This window comes from Dermacentor variabilis, chromosome 1, assembly GCF_050947875.1.
Source record: "Dermacentor variabilis isolate Ectoservices chromosome 1, ASM5094787v1, whole genome shotgun sequence".
Taxonomy (NCBI): domain Eukaryota; kingdom Metazoa; phylum Arthropoda; class Arachnida; order Ixodida; family Ixodidae; genus Dermacentor; species Dermacentor variabilis.
Window position 1 is genome coordinate 84,362,308 of NC_134568.1, and position 21,985 is coordinate 84,384,292.

General features: G+C 49.1%; 1 protein-coding gene across 1 annotated transcript in view; it reads right to left on the reverse strand.

Moving 5' to 3' along the window:
* LOC142580065 (nose resistant to fluoxetine protein 6-like) overlaps positions 1-21,711 on the reverse strand; it is a 78,245-nt gene extending 56,534 nt beyond the window's left edge. Inside the window, exon 1 of the mRNA XM_075690845.1 lies at positions 21,693-21,711. The gene's annotated coding sequence lies outside the window, so the exon portion shown is untranslated. The remainder of the gene's footprint in view (positions 1-21,692) is intronic.
* Between the last annotated feature and the right edge of the window lie 274 nt (positions 21,712-21,985).

Sequence of the window (21,985 nt, forward strand, 5' to 3'; positions counted from 1 at the left end):
CGGCCCACACGAGACACGCACACTCTTTCTCGGTGGCGCTATACGCCTGCTCACGACTGGTCAGCTTACGACTAGCATACAGGACGGGGTGTTCTACTTCTCCATTTTCCCGTTGGCACAGTACAACGCCCATGCCTCGCTCACTAGCATCGCACTGAACAACGAACCCTTTTGTATAGTCTGGCGATCGTACCACAGGCTGGTTTGTTAGGGCACTCTTTAAGGCGCTAAAAGCTCTTTCCTTTGTCTCGTCCCAGACGACTGTTTGAGGCTCTGTCTTTCTTAGAGCATCCGTCAGGGGAGCCGCGATATCAGAGTACCTAGGGATGTACCTCTGATAGTAGCCGGCGACACCCAAGAACGACCGAATATCGGTCTTTGTGCGCGGTTGCGGAAAGTCTCGCACAGCGGCCACTTTTATTTCAGAGGGGCGGCGACGACCCTGACCAATCACGTGACCGAGGTAGACAACCTCGGCCTGTGCTAACTGGCACTTAGGAGCCTTGACTGTCAAGCCCGCTTCGCGCAGGCGGGTTAGCACTGCCCGCAAGTGTGTCATATGCTCAGACCAGGATGCGGAGAATATCGCTACGTCGTCTAGATACGGTAAAGCGAATTCTTGCTGTCCCCGCAACACTTTATCCATGAGGCTTGAAAAACAGTATGGCGCGTTCTTCAAACCAAAACTCAACACTTTAGGACGGAATGTTCCCATTGGTGAAATGAACGCCGCATACCTACTAGCCTCTTCTGTAAGTGGAACCTGCCAATAACCCCTGACAAGATCTAGGGTGGAAATAAACTGAGCGCTACTAACTTTCTCAAGGCGCTCCTCGATGTTAGGGATCGGATAAATTTGATCCTTAGTGATGGAATTAAGCCTGCGGTAGTCGACGCAAGGACGAGGTTCCTTGCCCGGTACCTCAACTAAAATCAAAGGGGAGGTATAATCACTCTCACCTGCCTCAATAACACCGAGCTGTAGCATTTTCTTTACCTCAGCCTCCATAATATCGCTCTGGCGGGGTGACACCCGATACGCCTTGGATCGTACTGGCTCTGGGGAGGTAAGTTCTATATCATGAGTAAGTACAGAAGTCCTACCAGGCCTCTCAGAGAACAGACCTTGAAACTCTTGTAAAAGCTGGTGTAGTTCGGTTTTCTGCTCGGGCGACAGCGGTGCTTTACTGATAAGGTCACTAATGACTTGACCGGTGTCTTCCCTGTTCGTCACTGAGCCTAGTCCCGGAAGCTCGACCGGAAGCTCTTCAGGAACGTTTACCATCATGCACACCACTGCTTCCCTTTGTCTATAAGGTTTGAGCAGATTACAGTGGTAAACTTGCTGTGCTTTCCGCTTTCCTGGCAGACTTACCACGTAGTTAACGTCCGAAAGTTTCTGAACAATTCGTGCTGGGCCCTCCCACTGCACGTCTAGTTTGTTGTTTAGCGATGTGCGCAATATCATGACCTCATCGCCCACCTCAAAACGACGGGCCCTGGCTGTCCGATCATAATAAACCTTGGCCCTCTGCTGGGCCTTTGTCATTGCTTCACCTGACAACTCCTGTGCCCTTCTTAAGCGTTCGAGGAGCTTAAGCACGTATTCCACCACGACTGGGTCGTCGCCCCTGCCTTCCCATGATTCTCGAAGCATGCGAAGCGGAGACCGAAGCGAGCGACCGTACACCAGTTCAGCTGGCGAAAACCCCGTAGCCGCATGCGGCGCGGTCCTTAATGCAAACATCACCCCAGGCAGACACAGCTCCCAGTCAGTTCGATGTTCAAAACACAACGCTCTCAACACGCGCTTCATGACGGAGTGGAGCTTCTCAACGGAATTCGACTGTGGGTGGTACACTGAGCTGTGTAACAGCTTTACCCCACACCTTTCGAGAAAAGTTGTCGTCAAAGCGCTAGTAAACACTGTGCCCTGATCTGATTGGATTTCCGCAGGGAAACCAACTCGCGCAAATATGGACAGTAGTGCATTAACTATCTCAACTGAGCTGAGTTCTTTAAGCGGCACTGCTTCAGGGAACTTTGTCGCTGGGCAGATCACAGTCAAAATGTGTCTGTACCCCGTGGCTGTTACCGGCAGAGGTCCCACTGTATCAATAACGAGCCGTCTAAAAGGCTCCGTAATGATAGGTACCAATTTCAACGGCGCCCTCGATTTGTCCCCTGGTTTGCCCACCCGCTGACAGGTGTCACATGACCTCACGAAGTGGTCTGCGTCCCGAAAGCACCCTGGCCAATAGTACTCTTGCAAGAGACGGTCCTTAGTTTTCTTAACTCCTAGGTGTCCGGACCACGAACCCCCGTGCGTCAAGCGCAACAGATCCTGACGATAGCATTGAGGCACGATCAGCTGATCGAACTCCACTCCTCTGCGGTCTAGATACTTCCGGTACAGGACTCCACCTCTTTCCACAAAACGCGCATTTTTCCTGGCGATACCTTCTTTGACATTGCAGCGCACGTTTTCCAGGCTGCCATCCTTTTTTTGCTCGGCTATCAAAGCCGACCGGCTGACTTTTAGCAACCTATTAAGTCCGTCTGACGTAGGCGCGATGAGCAAATCAGTAGATAGCTCTTCGAACTTTCCCGTTTCGGGCGTTTCCTCTCCAGTATCTGGCGCCTTTAACGTTACAGACTCAAGTTTATTCAGTTCGGGCGTGCTCTGAATATCAGCTTGCTGCGCCTCTGACCCTTTTTCGTTGTTTGATAACGTCGGCCCCGCAACTACCGCCTTTGCAGCGAGCTCCCGAACCTTCGATCTGGTTAAGGCCTGAACACTAGCTTCACCAAACAAAAGCCCCTTCTCGCGCAGGAGGTGATCGGACCTGTTTGAAAATAGGTACGGGTACTGGGGTGGCAGCATAGATGACACTGCCGCCTCCGTCTCAAGCGCTCCGAAAGGTCCTTCAATAAGCACTTTTGCTACTGGCAGACACACGCTATGAGCTTCCACGGCTTGCTTGATCCATGCGCACTCGCCCGTGAACATATGGGGTTCTACGTAAGACGGGTGAACTACATCCATCGTAGCTGCGGAATCGCGAAGCACTCGGCACTCTTTCCCGTTCACGAGGAGGTCTCGCATGTAAGGCTCGAGAAGCTTCATGTTCTCGTCAGTGCTGCCTATTGAAAAAAACACAACTTTTGGTGTTGTTTCCGGACACTGCGCCGAAAAGTGACCCGGCTTCTGGCACGTATAACAAACGCGCGCTTCCCTCATCTCGAACCGCTTTCTGCGTTCGGCTTCGGCTGCCGCCGTCTCCTTAGGTTCGGTCGCACTGCTTCCACTCGCATCCGCACTACGCGTGTTCCCCTTTGCTCTCATGGGTGTGAACTTCGGCCTCTCAAACTTCGAGCCAAATTCACCCTTTTGACCGTCCTTAGCTCCGCGAGCCCGACGCGTCACAAACTCCTCGGCTAGCTCAGCGGCTTTAGCCACCGTACAAACGTCTGGCCTATCCAAGACCCAGTATCGCACGTTCTCCGGTAACCGACTATAAAACTGTTCTAGCCCGAAACACTGCAGAACTTTATCGTGGTCACCGAACGCTTTCTCTTCTTTGAGCCACTCCTGCATGTTTGACATAAGTTTGTAGGCAAATTCTGTATATGACTCACTCTTGCCTTTCTCACTCTCCCGAAACTTCCGACGGAACGCCTCTGCTGACAGCCTGTACTTCTTTAGCAGACTCGATTTCACTTTGTCGAAATCCTCTGCCTCCTCTCTATCCAAGCGAGCGACTACGTCGGCCGCCTCGCCGGGTAACAAAGTGAGCAAGCGCTGTGGCCACGTTTCCCGAGAGAACCCCTGCTTCTCGCACGTTCGCTCAAAGTTAACCAGGAACAAACCAATGTCCTCTCCAAGCTTAAACGGCCGCATCAGGTCAGTCATTTTGAACAATACGCGTTCTCCTGCACCGTGTGCCTGACTTCCATTACGAGCGCGTTCCATCTCTACCTCAAGACGCTTCATTTCCAAAGCGTGTTGACGGTCACGCTCTTGTTGCTCTCGCTCTTTCTGTTCTTTACGTTCACGCTCTTCTTTTTCTTTTTGCTCTTTAAGTTCGCGCTCCTGTCTTTTTGCAGTCTCCCTCTCTTCAATGGTCTCAAGGCATTCCGACAGCTCGTCATCCTCAGCCTCTAACTCAAGAATAGCCTTTAGCAGTTCAGGTTTTCTTAGTTTGTCTGAGACATCCAGACCCAACTCTCTTGCAAGCTCCAACAATTTCGGTTTGCGCAACGACTTCAAATCCATTGCTGCTCTGAATGCTGCTTTCTCTACTGCTTACTATTGTCTTGCCGCAAACTAACCCGGCAGCAACGACAACCACAATTACCAGCTCTGTTTCTGACACTAACAAAAGCCTGGCAAAGCTCAGAAGAAGAAAGTCCCGCACTCACCAAACCTCGCAGCCAAGAGTCCAGCGTAGTCGTTCCGCTGCAGGCAACCAGTCATCACACAGGGCTCGTTGCACTGCTCCCGGATCGTCGTTGAGCTGTTCAGCATACAGTCAACTGCATATCTTCGCTGCTGGCCTCCGTTGTCGCGATCTCACCGCTGGCAGACAGTTGTTTGAAGTCGGAGGCGATCTCACCGCTGCCAACCAGATGTTTGGATCCCACCGATGGCATCGGTTGTTGGGAACTCGGCGCTGACGCCCGTGGTTGTACCAGGGTCGCAAGCCCCAAGGGTAGCGTTGGCCTGGCGGCCTGGGGTACAACTGGAAGCATGCGAAGGTCCCGGCAAAGCATGAGTCGACTGGTAACAACAAAACAACTTGTTTATTTTAACATCGCAAAGAGTTGGCGGTCAGGTTGACCGAAGTAGAGAGACGGGAGAGCACTTTACTCAACAGAAGAAATCGGAGCCCTCCCTTTTGGCGTCCGGGGGCAGCTGTTTTTATACTCTCGCAGTTGAGGGCAAGAAGGAACCCCTCAATAGACGAGCACGTGAATGTACAATGGGCTAATGGTGACGCACACTGTCGTAGCGCTGCCGGTCGGGCACAATGACTGGAATGAGAGGGTGATCCCTGCTTTCGCATCGCCTGGTTCGGGCACAATGGCACATACACTCACACACGCACATGAAGACACGTGGCATCGGAACATGCCTGGAAACGCCTGGAAACACCTGGCGGGGAGCGTTGCGGCGACGACGAACGGGCCAAAATGTCTGCCGCCCCGCCGCAGTCGCGCCGGCAAAACCGCGTGTCGCAGGCGAAACGCAACAGAGGCTATTTACAGGCTATTTACACTGAAGCCAAACATCCAGGCCGACACCCGCTCGCGCCAAGGCACAGACTAACGTCATCGTCGGTCTCGCGGCGGCTCGTCTCTTGAGCATCTCTCGATAATATCGTAATACTATCCCCCCCCCCCCCCCCCGGCGGCAAAAGCGCCGTCACGGTGCTGTTAAATATCCAAGGCGCGTGGAGAGTTGTAGGGTTTGAGTCGGGCGACGTGGACAATGTCACTGGTTGTCACAGCGGAGGACGTAGTGGGCGTGGCTAGACTGATTTCATAGGTGACATTGGTAACTTGGCGGAGCACGCGATATGGGCCTGTGTAACAGGAAAGCAGTTTTTCAAAAAGGCCAGCTTTACGCGATAGTGACCAAAGCAACACGAGGGTGACGGGCACAAAATGGACATCACGGCGACGGAAATCGTAGCGTTGCTTTTGTTTGTCTTGAGACACATAAGTGTCTCAAGACAAACAGAAGACGAGCGTGCGCAAGTTGGCGAGCATGGTCAGCACGGGCGATTGCATCACGGGCATAATCGCTAGTTGATGCTGCGGTGGACGGAAGCACAGTGTCTTGTGGTAGCGCCGGTTCTTGGCCATACAAGAGGTAAAACGGGAAAAAGCCAGCAGTTCCGAGACGAAAAGAGTTGTACGCAAAGGTAATGTAAGGTAGAGCCCGGTCCCAGTCCCGGTGTGCCTCTGAAAGGGATTTCGATAGCATGTCTCTAAGGGTGCGGTTCAATCGCTCAGTGAGGCCGTTCGTTTGAGGGTGGTAGGACGTGGTAAATTTATGCTGTATTGAGCAGGCACACATGATGTCGTCAATTACTTTGGTAAAAAACGTACGGCCACGGTCCGTTAGCAATTGACGCGTTGCACCATGCATCAAAATGATATCATCTAGAAGGAAGTCCGCAACATCAGTTGAGCAACTGGTCGGAAGAGCACGGGTTACGGCGTCGCGGGCCGCGTAGTTCGCCGCGACTGCAACCCACTTGTTCCCTGATGTACATTCCGGAAATGGACCGAGAAGGTCTAAGCCGACACGATGGAAGGGCTCGGCAGGCATGTCGAGTGGCTGCAGGTAACCAGCGGGGAGCTGGGAAGGCTTCTTGCGTCGTTGGCAAAGTTCACAAGCGGCGGCGTAACGTCGTACGGAACGTGCAAGGCCCGGCCAGAAAAAACGGCGACGTACACGGTCATAGGTTCGAGATACGCCGAGGTGCCCTGCCGTTGGTGCGTCGTGAAACTCTTCTAGAACGGTTGAGCGGAGGTGTTTAGGTATGACAAGTAGGAACTCAGAGCCCTCCGGATGAAGGTTATGACGGTACAGAGAACCGTCGCGGAGGAAGAAGAGGCGTTTAGAGTAGGATCGGTCGGACAGTGTTCAAAGCGGTCGATGAGTGCTCTGATGTAGGCGTCATGACCTTTCTCGTCGGCGAAATGAAGCAGCTGTGATACAGAGAATACGCAAGCAGCACTGGCAATATTGGAGGAGTCAGAGTCGCCAACAGGGTAACGCGAAAAGCAGTCAGCGTCTTAGTGCAGGAGGCCAGACTTGTACACCACGGAATATGAAAATTCTTGTAGCCTCAAAGGCCATCGACCAAGCCGGCCTGTAGGATCTTTTAGCGATGAGAGCCAGCAGAAAGCGTGATGGTCAGTGGCTACGGAAAGAGGGCGACCGTAAAGGTAAGGACGGGACTTCGCAACCGCCCATACAACAGCAAGGCATTCTCGTTCCCTAATGGAATAGTTGCGCTCCGATGGTGCTAGGAGGCGGCTCGCATGAGCAATAACACGATCCTGGCCTCGCTGACGCTGGGCTAAGACGCACCTGCGCCATGACGGCTGGCTTCTGTACGCAATTTTGTAGGGGTATCAGGGTCGAAGTGTGCGAGAATTGGTGGTGAGGTTAGACGAGTGACGAGACGAGAGAAGGCGGCGGCTTCTGAAGTACCCCACGAGAATTGTACGCCTTTCTTCGAAAGCTTAGTGAGGGGTCTAGCAATCGTCGCAAAATCTTGAACAAAACAACGAAAGTACGAGCATAGCCCTACAAACCTTCGAACGTCTGCGGCTGTCTTCGGAACCGGAAAGTCTCGGACAGCGCGAGTTTTGTCGGGATCAGGCTGTACTCCGAAAGCGTCAACGAGATGGCCCGGAAGAGTAATGTGGCGGTGGCCAAAACGACATTTGGACTAGTTAAGTTGCAGCTTCGCCTTTAGAAATACATCAAGTATAGTTGTTAGATGCTCAAGGTGAGTGTCGAACTTGGGCGAGAAGACGATGACGTCGTCGAGGTAGCAGAGGTATGTGGACCATTTGAAACTTTGGAGCATGGAGTCCATCATACGCTCAAAGGTGGCAGGGGCGTTGCATAATCCAAACGGCATTACTTTAAATTGGTGTAGGCCATCAGGTGTGATGAACGTGGTTTTTTCTCTGTCCATATCATCAACAGGAATCTGCCAGTATCCAGAACGAAGATCAATAGAAGAGAAATAGCTGAAGAAATAGCCGTTGCAGAGGTGGTCTCGTCACCGGGAGGCATGGTGACAAGCTCTATATACCGACCCCTTCAGAGTTCCGTGGCGAGGACGGGGATCTCTAACCTCCACAAGAATGTTACGTGTGGAAAGACACAGACGAAAGAGGCTATTTACAGGCTATTTACACTGTGGAGCCAGACAGTCAGGCCGACGCTCGCTCGCGCCAAGGCACCGACCAACTTCATCGTCGTTCTCGCGGCGGCTAGTCTCTTGAGCATCTCTCGATAATATCGTAATAATATCATTAAGGGTTTCAAACTGAATTGTATATTTATTTAGATTAGCGACATGATGCACGGATTATCCTGCAGGTGTGAGTCTCGCAAAAGCCCGTGCGGTATGTCTCACTGCCTCTATTCACCAGGACCAAGATAATGTAGTGAGCTTATTCTAATGATATTTTATTGCCGTAGTTCATCAGTGTTCCGAATCCTACCTACCGGGTTTGGCCGTGTCACATCAGGGAGGAGCTTTGCACCGATCCTAACTCTTTTGCGTGCGTAATCACGCGAACGACAATTAAAATTTGCAGTTGGATATCCCGGAGCACAGACACACTAGAAGAATTCTTCCAACTGATACTGCGTAGAAACACGACTGCCTCTAACTTTTCAATACAAACATTCTCACTTACTGCAGTCAACAAAAAGTGAATTATCCAATTTTAGTGAATTGGGCTGCTGACAGCGATAATTATCACCTCACTTTGCGCCCCCCTGGCCACATAAGTTATTTTCACAGGTGGCCTTCGCGTGCCTCCCAGTGTCTAATTTTAAGAAAACCATAAAGCTTAATTTTGAACACCCTTTTTATAGAGCGCTCGACTTACACGTCTCCATCTGTGATTGGTAGATCAACTCGCTTTCGAATAGCTTAGACAAATGGCCTGTGAACAAGAGTAGAAGAGTATTGCATTGTCTGAACGAATATCCGTGAGAGAGAAAGAGCTATGCAAATGCACTGTGCACATGTTCATGAGCACCAGCCCAGAACCGATGGCCATTGTAGAGCCGTTCGTAAACAGATCGCTTTCCGCTTTCGTTGGTATAGGCTGCAGGTCGACCACAAGATTGCGTAATGTAGCTGAATACTGCACCTGCCAATCGCCAATTCTTTTGGCCAGCGGAACCCGCTAGAATGTGTGCTCTGACTCGTGAATACTTTCACCGCGTACGCGTTCATGAACTCGAGGCCGGTCTGCCGACTTCATTGTTGCTTTGCATCAGAGGCCTACAGCGCACATCAGTCGGTGATTATACTATAAGCGAGGCAGCTTCCATAACGCCTTTCTTTTTAATTTCTTAAATGCAGTTTGCGCAAATGTCGCGGGACGAGTTGCGTAGTGTATGGAGCGATCTTAAAGAAGTTACCATGAGATTTAACGTGGGTTAGATTCGCTTGCGGCCATTGCAACTTGACGGGAATGTGGGGAAGTTATGACCGGCTCATGTTACCCAAGTGTGAATGTACGGTTCTCCTTGCTGCTGCCCATTTACAAAACTAATTCCGAAGTGAAAAAGAAAGAAAGAGCAGTGGGAAACAAAATGAAAACGCCGATTTATATACTGTATTGCAAAGTCACGCGCACTGAGTGAGTACATTTGTTGCCTCGTTTTTCTTTCTCGTAAAATTGGCGTCGCCTTACTGATACGACAGAGCTCTTACTGTTAAGAAAATGACTAGTAATTGACAAACCACCACACACATAAAAAAAGATAAGGCGACATCGTCTAATGCACGGGACAGTGGCGAAAGGCCCATTATTATCAGCCTCTTGCACGGTGGTTGAAGCATCACTTTAGAGATGAGAAAAAAATATTGCGGTTTTACGTGTCAGAACCATTACAGATGAGAAGGTAGCCGGTGCAACTCAGGTTGAAGTGCCCTTTCTTTCTTGAAATCTTTATAAATATATTAATTCATTATTGTCGCTGCCACGGAGCGTTGATTATTATCGGGTAGCTACCTAGGACCTACGACAGGAAGCTGCGCCGCCAACACGAATGCGGCTCGAAATTCTTTGTAGCAGCTATCGGTGTAAAAGTTAAGCACGTGACTCCAATTCTGGTTAAACCACTTTCCACGTAAACTTGCTTCGAGCATCCACGAACTTGGAAATTATTCCAAAACGGCGCGCCACGCGCGTAAGAAAAGAAAGCGGGTAACGAGGTCAAGGCGAGGCAAAGAAAGCGATCGCAACACATGTGCCCTTAGGTTTTCTCTTTTCTTCTTTTCCCACGAATCAGCAACCTTAGAAATAAACCGAGCATTTCACACGAACGCAGATTAGTACACACTGCACGAAACAACACGTCGCCGCTTCCACGCGCTGGTACTTCGTGCAAGATCGCCTGCATTCGTACTTAGAACTACGAGATTAATTCCAATGTTGAGAGCAGGATAGAGATATAACAGCGACAACGACGAGTACGAGCAATCCGTACATTTGACGACCCCTTTCTTTGTCGCTCGGCGCTGACACGTTTTTCCTACTCCATTTCGCAAAACTGGCGTTACGAGCTAGTCATCAGCAACCACGGTTTCCTTTTCCTGCAATAAAATACGCCTACCAAAATTGCCCGTTCATTGTTTTCGTGAGAGGAGGCACCATGTTACACAGAAAAAAAAACAATATATAAAGACAAAAACGTGATAAGGAGGAATGACGGATCTTTTAAGTAATTGCGCTCATTCTTGCAGGGCTTAGCCACGTGCTCGCTTCCTCCAACGATAATGACATTCAGTAGGGCTTAACAAGTAGGCTAAGATCGGGAAGGCCGATTATATACGCCTAATAGAGGAGTCAAGTTGTTACCGCCTTTGCACGGACGAGCTAGCTCCTTTGAAGCGACATTTGAAGGAAGCGAACCGTTGCGCCTACGCAACCCTTTGTTTTGACGGCCGCGTTTAGAGCCCGTTCTCGCGCGTGCGCGAGAACAGAAAGTAAAAAGAATAGAAAAAAAACGAGTGCCCTCCTCTGCAATCTCATTTGCCATGCACGAATCTCCGACGAGCACAACATGTTGTGCAATTATCGCTTTCCGCGATTTGTTTCGTACGCAGTTAGCTTCACGCACTCTCATCAGCCCCCACTCCCCCTTTCCTCTCTCTGTTCCTCCCTCCTCGTTTGTGCGATCGTATTACCATACATTCATGGCCTTTGGTCACACCAGGAAGTGTGGCCGTGAGTTTTTTGTCACGCGGTTTTGCTAAGACGCATTCAATGCCTCGCGGCAGCCTGTGACGGCCGCTCGTATACGCGAACCAACTACCTATAGTCAGTTACGCATAACCTTTGGGACTCATGCGGTAGACTAGTCAAAGCGGACAATAATTAGTCTTTTTTATAGCAAGAAAAGCAAAACGAAAAAAAAATACAAGAACAAAGCTGTATCTGAATATTGAGGCAACTGAGGCATTTTCGTTGCGTGTAGTTAGCGCTCATAAACGAGGTAGGCAGCTAAGGCCGTCTGCTTATCCCAGGGACGAATTAAAGATTAACAATATTTTGCAAGCTGCGATTAAAGTCACTCGCCTTAAAGGGCCTCTCACCAGGTCTGGACATATTGAGCAGACAAGTGCAGAGCATACATTGCTCGATAACGATCGCGTCTGCAAAATATTGCATTGCTACGCGCCGCGGGAAGGCCTGAAATTTCAAACCGAACGCAGTTTTTCCTTCCCCTCGCGGCCGCCGTGCTCCAAGCCGTAGGATGACGTACACGTGTTAGTGCGCCTACGTACACGTGTTTACACTGTGACGTCGCTCGTGCTGACACGCGACTTCGAGAATTATTCAAGGCAACATCTGTTATTTGTGTAATATGTTGCTGGAATAGACGAATTAAAGCTTAGAGAAATAGTAAAACACACAAACCGAATGTCTGCTTTTTTTGTTTTACTTCGCACCGCAGCAAGAGATATGTACTTCCGTCTCGTCTGTTACCACGTCATGTAGTCGCACGCGCAGATACCGAAGCCATGTCATTTTTCTACCGTGTTCCAGCGCCGGGTCATGCTCTGTGATCCGCTTGTGTCTGCTTCAGTATTCGTGTAGCACTGACTTCTACCGCTAGCTGTGTGTCCTCGTGCACAGTGCGCAAATTCGTGCACCACGCGAAACGAGGCAATCACAACAGGTCGCGCGCGACGCCGTCAGCAGAAGTGAGCCGCGCCGCAACAAAGCGAGGAGAAAAAAAAATGAAGGCGGGGCCCGTGACGTATGCGTCACGCAATGCTCGAGGTCCGGTATGGGAGAACGCAGGGAAGGAATTTCGCTTGCGGAGGCTAGACGGGGCAAGTGGAGAGAGTGCCTCACTTGGCAGTGGAGCTCGCCTGCTGAAATCATGGGTTCGCGGCACTGAAATATTTCCATCTCGGCTATTAATGAGCCGATTTGAAAAAAATATTTGTGGCAGAACGTTCCCTAGAGGACACGTAACAACTTCCAGCGTATAATCAAAGTTGCTTTGGGGCCTGGTGAGGGGCCCTTGAAAGAAGAGCGTAAATGTCTTGTTTCCGCCGTAGGCGTAGGTTGTGGCGCGTTGAGCATTGCAGTGGTGGCGGTTTCAACGTCTGCATGTCGGCAGTTGAAGTGATGCTCAATGCTGGTGCGCGTGCGTCTACTCTAGACGGTTGACATTGCAGGTCCATTTGTTTCTTCTTTTTCTGTACAACACACCTAGGAGCAAAACGCACATCATGGTCTATACACCAACTAACCATACATATGTGCAGAAATAAAGAAAAGGTCTGCAGAAACAGGCGCAAATTAACGCAGCTTTAAAATCAATTTTTTTTTCTTTAGCAAAACTTAATGCGTAACTTTGATAACGTAGTCATGTACAATATAGAAGTTCAGATCGAACTACAAAAACTATGGGTTGTGAAGATGAGGCCACTATTGGACGCTAAGGCAACAATTATACTAAATAACTGCATATATACCACGCGTTCCAAAGGGTGAACTGCCCATAACCAAATAAATGGTTAACTCTATGACACCCTTATGCTCAACAAGTACTTACAACAGTGTCGTACCAACTAGTTCTTGAGTGGGAGGGGCGATGCCAGAAGCCCATTGGGAACCACTAAACTATAGTACTTTATCCGGACGCGTCTCCCGATCTTAAGTCAAAAACATCAACGCTGCTTTTGTGTTTTCAGAGATGGTTAGACGGCCCAAAGGAACTCGGGATGTTGCAAGTGGTGCAAGCTGAAAATTATTTTGGCGGGAACCGTTCCACGGTAGCCTCCTCGGCAGTGCAGGCGTGCAAGACGCGCCGCGGCGAGGTACGAAAGGCAACACTTGTTGCCCAAGCAGGAGGTATACGTAACAAAAAAGCATTACGTACGTATCCGCTGTTACAAATCGAAACTTGGTATCACTGGTTGTTTTGTTGGATTTGCAGGTGCGCAGCCGTCACTGCCAGCTTTCAAAAGTGGGGAATGGGGCCGGGGGCAAATGGCCTACTTTGGCCCCGCCCCCCTTTTGACAGTAGAGGGCACAAGTGCAGCCCCCCGGCCCACGCCGACCCTCCCCTCCAACGGTAAATACGCCTATGACTTAAGAGAGGTCTGTGAAATGCAAATGAAGATAATCGCAAATATCTTGAATTATGTTCACGCGGCAGGAACCTGTGATCACGACGTCGCATTCAAGAGGGTGCCTGAGCCACCGGGCTTTTGAGGGATGACACAAAAGAATAGATTAATTAAATGACAAAATGCGTCCATAAACTCGGATATAACGATGTGTCATTCCACTCACAGCCGCATCGTTAGAAACACTGAAAAGAAACTTTCGGTAGAAAAATTACCAACTTAAGGGTCCTCCTCCCAGGCAAGAAAAAGCTACATTTTATTAAGCTCTATACGTTAGAGGGCAATTTAGGTGCATTTGCTCGTTGCTTGTGAGTCGTAACTGGGTATGACATTCACAAAGAGCTATTCGTTCCTCATCAGGATGAGTGACACACCTCCACGTAACAGTTGCGCGTGGGATCAGTCTATACTGTCTCTTCTGCATCTGTCCCCGCCATGCCAACGAGCGCCTTCTACACAGCACCATGTTACATCATGTGGATTCTGGGACACTATTCACAAAAAGCTCATGCGCTAGAATTGTTCGCAAAAGGAAATTCCAGCCACTCCTGGTGCTGACATATTAGCGACGGTGCACATGATCGGCCAATGACAAGAGCACTTACGAACGAAAAGCTGTGTGAATTCGGCTCCTGGATCATTCTCGGTTACAAAAATAGTTCAACGGAGGCCACAAGTCTCCCAAGCCCAAAGCGATACGTGTGTTACTGCAGTTCCTGAAGAAGACGGACCTCAGTGAGCGACTGTGGTTTCGATGTGCACCTCCGAACGAAGTGTTGTCTCTTGTTTCCTTTTTTTCTCTTCATCCCTCAACCAGCCTTCCCCTGCGTTGCGTAGATAACCATCCGTGCCTTTGGTTGTTGGAAATAATAATAAACATTTACATCAAGCTGATTTACTGAGATAGGCATAAATGTTCAGACGGGGCAATGACAAGAAATTTGTTAGTGCGCCGTTTCCAACGTTTCATGCTATTGAAACTGAGCGAAACATTGCGAAGTTTGCGCCGCCCAGTATACCGTGCGTACATAAACTGCAACTTTCTCCTTTCCGTGTTTTAATGCTTTCATTTCTTTTATATTTCTCCTTTCTAGCTGCTGCCTACTGCCTGCTGGCTGCTGGCTGCTGCTGTCTTGCACATTGGGCCCGCCCTGGCTATAGTGAAAAACCAGTCGTCTTGGGCGGCAGCTGACCTGTTATGTAAGCGCAGACAAAATATCCAACACTAATGCGCATTCGTCGTCAAGCCGTGAACGTAATTCCGTCGTCGTCATTTCGCAGCCTTCACTCTGGCGTCGTCATTCAATCGTCGTCATGCCTTCGTCATTAGGCCATCGTCATCGCCCCGTCATCGTCACTCTGGCGTCGTCCTCCCGTTGTCGTCAATCGATCGTCGCAGTTACTTCGTCATTATGGCGTCATCATTTCCTCGTTATCACGCCATTGTCGCCAAGCCGTCGTCTTCAGGCAGTCACCGTCCTTTCGTCGTCATCTTTCTGTCGCCGTCAATCCGGCGTCATGATGCCGTTGTTGTCGTGCTATCGTTTTTGTTATTTCTTCGTTATTCTAGCGTCGTCACCCAGCTGTCGTCGTGCCGTCGTCGTAATTCCTTCGTTATCTTTCGTCATCATTACATCGCCTTCATTACTTCGCCGTCACGTATGGGATCCTCTTGTTGGAGTGCCACAAGGCTACGTTGAGTGAGGCACTTCTTTGTGAAAATGTGTCGAACTTAGTCGTGTGCTGTGTATTAATAAATGGCCCTAAAGAATAGCAGTGTTCTTCTTATTATTATTCGATCTGAAAACATATATTCACGTGACAGGAAAAGGAAACCGAGGGCTGGCTAACAACTGCCATTGGAAGGGGCACAACACCTGCCTACACTTCAGAAAGGAGGGGACAGAAACATAGAAATTGAAGGTAAAATGAATGGGAAGAAAGAGGGAAGACTGAGTAAGATGAGAAATCTCCAAGAATAAAGCAGAGCACACGCAGTACCGGTCACACCACAATAGGTCACGCTACTAAAGAATATTAAAATAGAAGAAATAGCATGTGAAGTCTTGCCAACAAAGACGCCAAGGACAGTGTCACGGCGCGACATTTTTTGATTCGGCGAAGCACCGGTCAACCGGCGCCAAAAGGTCGTTGGAATAGAAACCGACGAGCAAGACGGTTATTGCCGGCCACTCGGGCAAGCGGCCGAAAGAAGTCGAAGGCAGGTTTAGAGATTATTTTTTGTTTTTGTTGGCGCGACCGTGATGCCCCGACGGCTTTTTGTAGGAACCCTTGTGTATTCTCTGCCTCGCGCGTGCATTGAGAAGCTCGCTAAGAAGGCAGGGGTGCGAATACTCTGAAATATGTGGTGTCTCTGCGCAATTCTGTGTCCTCGAATTGCTGACAGTGTTTGTGTGCCGACAGTGCCTCATAGCCTACTGCCGCCCTTTTTACCTGTGTTTGTGACCGAACTATAGAGGCCCGCCACAGATTCAAGGGTGTGCGTGTGTGGTACAAGTGCGCGACCTCTAACAGCAGGGGGTATTTCACCCGTTCCCTCAACTCTAATTACATGGCCGCGGCCAAGACCTTGGGAGGAGCTGGGATATAATTGGGTGAACTTGATTGTATCGTCACCAATATCTGCCGTTCCCCAACGAAGGGACCTAGGGGAAGGAGAATGTATTTAAACACAGGTTTTAGACCAAGCTGAACAGTCTAGAGGCTGAGCCTACAATCTGCTGAGAAGCGTCAAGGAGCTAGTGCCGTCCACTATCGCCTGAGCCGCCTAGCCGCGTCTGAACTGCGAATTACTAGTTGACGTAAGAGACGACAAACCAACGCCTGCAACGAAGCTCACGGTAGTTCCCCTCAACTTAGCAAAACCTGTTCGAGGGAAGACGACAGACCTAGACTACCGGGAAACGCCGCCCTGCAATCGCGTCCACCGCAACGAGATCGGCTTGCCAGCGTTCTTCGGGAAAGCTCTGCCGTCGACTCCACGCTCTATGGACTCGCTGCTGCTGCGCGGCCATGCGTATGCCATCATTTGTTTTCTTTTAAACTCTGTTTAGTTGATCACCGTTAAGTGTCTTTTCTGTAGTGTTAATTTCTATATCCACTGTTAACTGTTAATTGCATTTCTTATGTCTTCGTTATTGCTCTAGATTAAGTGCATGTGTGTTAGTGTTCTTGTGTTTTTTGTGTTTGGTTTAAATACTGTGTCGTTGTCAGTCTATAAATATTTTTTTTTCTCTTTCAATCTTCACTGAACACGCGAATGAGGCGGAGGAAACCGCGATAGCCTTGGCTCTTCAAGCCGCAAAAGGCCCGACGACCATTTTCTCCGACTCGCGCACGGCAGCCAGGCCTTTCTCATCCGCTCTAGTTTCTAAACACGCAGCTGGCATCGGCAACAAATCCTTTCATATTACTACGGGCGAAGAAACTGGAGGTCATAGCATAGCGTGGTTCCCGGCCCACGTGAACGATATAACTAACCAAGCGGGTTGCAACACTAACGAGCGGGCCAACTGCCTGGCGCATGAATTCACGAACCGCGCCCGAGCTAACCGTCCGGCTCTCCCACAGGATTGCCCCTTCAAAGATAATATTACGACCTTTCACGAAATTACGTCACATTACAGACACAGCAAGAGGAAATTCCCTCCCCCCAGCCCGAAACTGAACAGGGCTCAGGCCGTTACTTTAAGGCTCCTACAGACGAGATCCAACCTCACTCCCCCCCCCCTTCCACCCCCCCCCCCGATCGCTTAGTTGGATAGATCCCAACTTCCCAAAGACGTGCTCCAATTGGTCACGCATGTTGCTCCTTCGACCACATGCTCTGGCTGTGCCCGTACAACGCGGGCTCCGACCTTCAATATATGTCCAAGTGGGACGCCTTGCTGAAGAGCTTGGAATTCACGCAGCAACTACGGGCCGTCCAGAAGGCCTGCGACGACGCAGAGAGTCCCCACCTGCCTTTCCCGTCGTGGGAGGAGCCACCCACTTGCTTGGGGAGCGTTAGGCTGCCCCCAATCAAGTTTCTCAGGACAATCCAATAACGTTCTTGTCACTGTCACTGTCTCTCTTTCTCCCGACTCAGACTCCTTCGCTGTGTTCACTTGAGTACAGAATGACCAACCGGCTTGCATACCCCGTCGACAACTTCGCGCCGACGGCGAACGGGTGTTAAGCCGTGACAAACAGTTTGTTGCCTTCGTATGATATGACTAATAAAAATCGGGCCCCTCTGTTTCCTTTCTTATCGCTCATTATCTGAAGTCTTGTCATTTGAAAACAGAACTCAGCTACAAACGTGAATTTAAGTTAGTTACTTCTTCAAAATTAAGGAGAGCGCGATGAGCCTGATCGCGTCGAGCCGCACAACCACTGGGGTACAAACATTCGTCGAGTGATGTACACCTCAGGCCAAGGAGATGGCAGTCCCTCACTAGCGACGTGCGCTGCTCAGCGAAAGCGGGACACTCCAATATAAGGGGCTGAAGTGTCTCGCAGCAACCGAAAGAGGTACACGATGGACTGCCCGGACGTCCACACGTCCGAATACAAATGGAAATCTGTCACAAATGGAAATCTGTCTGGTCGTTTAACGGAAAAATCTACGGCAAGCAAACTGACGATACGCCTTTCGTGCATATTCTGAATGGGTATGACACTGATAAGGTATTTTCGAGGCCGGCAATCGCAACCGCGCAAGCGCAGGTGGCAGCGTGAGCTGGACCTTTCAGCATATCCTTCACAATGGATAACGATTGCGTATACCTGAAGTTTGTGTCACCTTCCGCTATTAAATCTAGTTACCCGTCTTGCCAATCAGTTTTACATATTAATACCTGGTCTACTGTGACTAAAGAGGATATCTTACTTTATTTAGACAAATTCTCATTTAAACCAGATGTTATTATGTTATCTGAAACCTGGTATACAACTGGTAGTAGCAAGTTGGAGCTACATGGATACGACAGTTTCTTTCTCAATCAACCAGAAAAACGTGGAGGAGGTGTTGCTCTTTTTGTGACTAAACAGAAGAAATGTGTTTCGGTACATGAATACTGCGTGTCAACAGAAGACTATGAAATACTAACAATACTAAACAATGATGAAGTATTATATGCCGTCTATCGCCCACCAGGTGGAAACTGCATGCGTTTCATAGAATTTTACGAATACTTCTTGGATTTTATCTGCAAGAATAACTTTCACCTGACATGCAGTGGTGATTTAAGTAATATTCTGGAAGACAGCAACGCCTCAAGGGAATTTGATACATTATTGTCGGCGTCCGGTTCCAAAATCTTAATTACTACACCAACTCGCATTACATGTTCCTCATTGTCATGCCTTGACCTTCTAAGTAACAAACGTCTAAACTAATATTAAAAGCACTGGTACTACAGTTTCGGACCTGAGCGATCACTGTCCTATTTATGCACTATATAAAAACGAAAAAGGCATTAGGAATGATGATATAGAAACTTTCACTGTTCAGTATATTACGGAGAGCAGGCTGGTCGCATTTACGAGCGAAATAATGGAGCAGGACTGGTCTTCTGTCTTGGGAAAAACAGACGTCCGTGAAGCTTACAATGAATTTATTAAACAATTTTCAAAAAATATATGAAAAGCATTTTCCCATAAACGAAATAAAACCAGCGAAGAAAGCAAGAAAACAGTGGGCAATGAAAAGACACTTGAAAATGATCAGACATAAAACTTTCATGTATCATTGATTTTTACAGTCACGTTCTACATTGCACTTAAAAGAATCAAAAAGTGATATGATGTTTGGGCTGGGACAACTTCGTAGTTGATTGGACTAAGGCCATGGAAAACCATGTAGTATCCAAAGTAACGTCGCGATAATTTTTCTGAGCGCCCTCGTTGACGTGCAGCAGTACATTGCTTATTGCAGTACCTTGACATAAACATTAGACTCAGCGGCTCCCACATGTGCTGGTGCTACAAAACAAGAGAGAAAGAAATCCTAAGGTATGACTCTTGCCATTCTAAAATCATAAAAAGAGGCATCGCCAAGGCTTGCATCAGTCAAGCAGTTGAAAAATTATGCCGCCATGCTGTGGCGGTGAGCACTGATTTGCAAGTAAGCCGCTTAAGAAACAGTGGGTACCCGTACAGTATGGCAGTGCAAATCTGTGAAAACATGTTGCCCGAAATCAGAGCCAACAGAAAAAGGCAAAAAGCACCGGAAAAAGAAAAATTGAAAAAAAAAGAACGCGTGGTGTTGCCTAACATGTGTGGGTTGCCACATAGAATAATGACGATCAAGTACTGTTCTCCGCTCCGCAAAAACTAAAAGGTATGTGCAAGAGGGTGAACGCCGGATCCAAAGAGGGCAATCCAAGTGCTAAATTCTGTCAGACTAAGCATGTGAAAAAGTACGTGGAATGTGCTAGTTCAGTGATTTACCACAGATTGCGGGAAAGTGTACGTTGGGCAAACTGGACGCTGTCTATATGATAGGTTACGGGAGCACAAATACACGTGCCAGCTTCTGACAGCACCTAGCAACTTAGCTGCGCACTGCAAACACTGCAAATGCTCTCCGCTGCTAGAAAGCACCACAGTCATTGGCAGATCAAAAACAAAAAACGGAGCGAGAAATATGGGAGCCACTTGCGATAGCAAAAGAAAAAGAGATGTGCGTAGCACTCCGGCCATGGCGCTTATCGAAGCTAAGGTCGAGTTTGTCAGGCCGAACGGGTGCAAGTGGACGATGCATTTCCGGCCCGAAGTATCATCACATGTCGTCACCTTGTCATATTGTGAGGCACACTGCAGTGCGGACTCCGGAAATTTAGACCACTTGGGGTTCTTTAACACGCACTTAAATTTAGGTACACTGGTGCTTTCGCATTTTCCCCCCGTCGAAATGTGGCCGTCATGGCCGGGATTCCATCCCGCGGCCTCATGCTTAGCAGCTCAGCACCATAGCCACTAAGCAACCCCGGCGGCTATAGTTGCAATCAAAATAACGATGGCTTCCTGGCATGAAATTGTCAGCTAAGGTAAAAAAAGGGACGTGGACGCCCTTATAAACTGTACTGAGCGTGTAAAGGCACGCGATAACAATGTAGATATGCGACATCAGGTGCACTGTAATTTTGTAGCGACCGCCGGCCACCGCCAAAAAAATGTCCCTTTGCTATAATATTAACAGCCCACCACCATGCATGCTGTCATCGCTAAATAGGATGACCTTGTTACTCACTCCAGTTAGAGGGCTGGGTGAGTACACGTGAAAGGCTTCCTTACGTCAGCGGCACGTGAGGTCGAGCTTCGAAATGATTGGACGAAATTTCCTTTCTTAGGTGCTGAAGGAACAAAGTACGAAGGAAGACATAAAGGTGCGTTTCCCAGCATTCCGATCACTCGCAACTTTCTCAGCTGAGTGAAGTCTGCCTGCAAGTTCTTTAACTCGTCTGTCCTAAACCACCGTCTCCGAGCCTACCACGACGACGCCACGATGCAGCCATTTTCTGCCGTCGCCATGAAGCTCTTCTTGTTCGCCGCCGTATTGGCTGCGATACTGTTGCTTGTTCAAGGGCAAACTGTTGACTACATACTCGGTGGCGGATGGGGAGGTCCCAAACACACTTGAGTCTGCCACGTCGATGGCACCATCCGATTTTACAAGGCTGAACCGACAACGCTGACATGGACGACACAAGGTGAGCGCGAACCGGCTAGAATACTTATTTAAATACGTGTAGTAGGTCTGATCACCATTTGCTATACAGCAGAAATTCGACTTTCACGGGAGCACATTCTTCCGTCTACGTAACAGCCCCCAGTCTCGTGTAAGCTCGACTGGCGGCATGCGTTTTCGCTTCACAGCATCGAACACAAGAGAGATATAAATAAATAGTTATCTGTACGCAGCAGGCATGACGCTGACTCCGATGGAACTTTGCGAGAGCAAGCGTATGCTATCCTTGTGCAAGTATTTCAGCATGAAGACTAGTTTCCTGAATTGCATGTAGCATAAAAAAAGTCGCGCTTCATTGTTTGCATGCGCCTTCGCCATTTAATTGGATATCTTAAGTGATCAGTCAAACAGTTTCGGCAATAGACTATTCTGGAATGGTGTAGCTGTGCTTATTGCGCCCAAGAGCTACTTCTGCGACTGCAGATGTTGCTTTATCGGCCGCAGGCTAATGACGATTTTTATGCTTTGAATTCTTCTTTTTGTAAAATATCACGTTGCAAGTTATAATGACGTACATACTCATGGCTGGCCCGTCGCTGACGCCCCTGTCCCTGGTAGTATTGACGCCGGCACAGTAGCGAGGGCGGCCAATGCGCGCCGCGAAGCGGCATAGCTTGTGTTACGTGCCCCCCAGTAACACAGGCCAAGAACTGATAAGTTTCTGCCCGTTCGCCCTTTTCAGCGGCGTTTCTCGTCGCTGTAATGTCGCGTGCACAAGAATTTTTGGTTTGCGGATATGACGTCGTGCTCCCAGCATTACGCTCTGGGAAATAGCCTTTCTTTTTCTCGCATAACGAGATACTGTGGT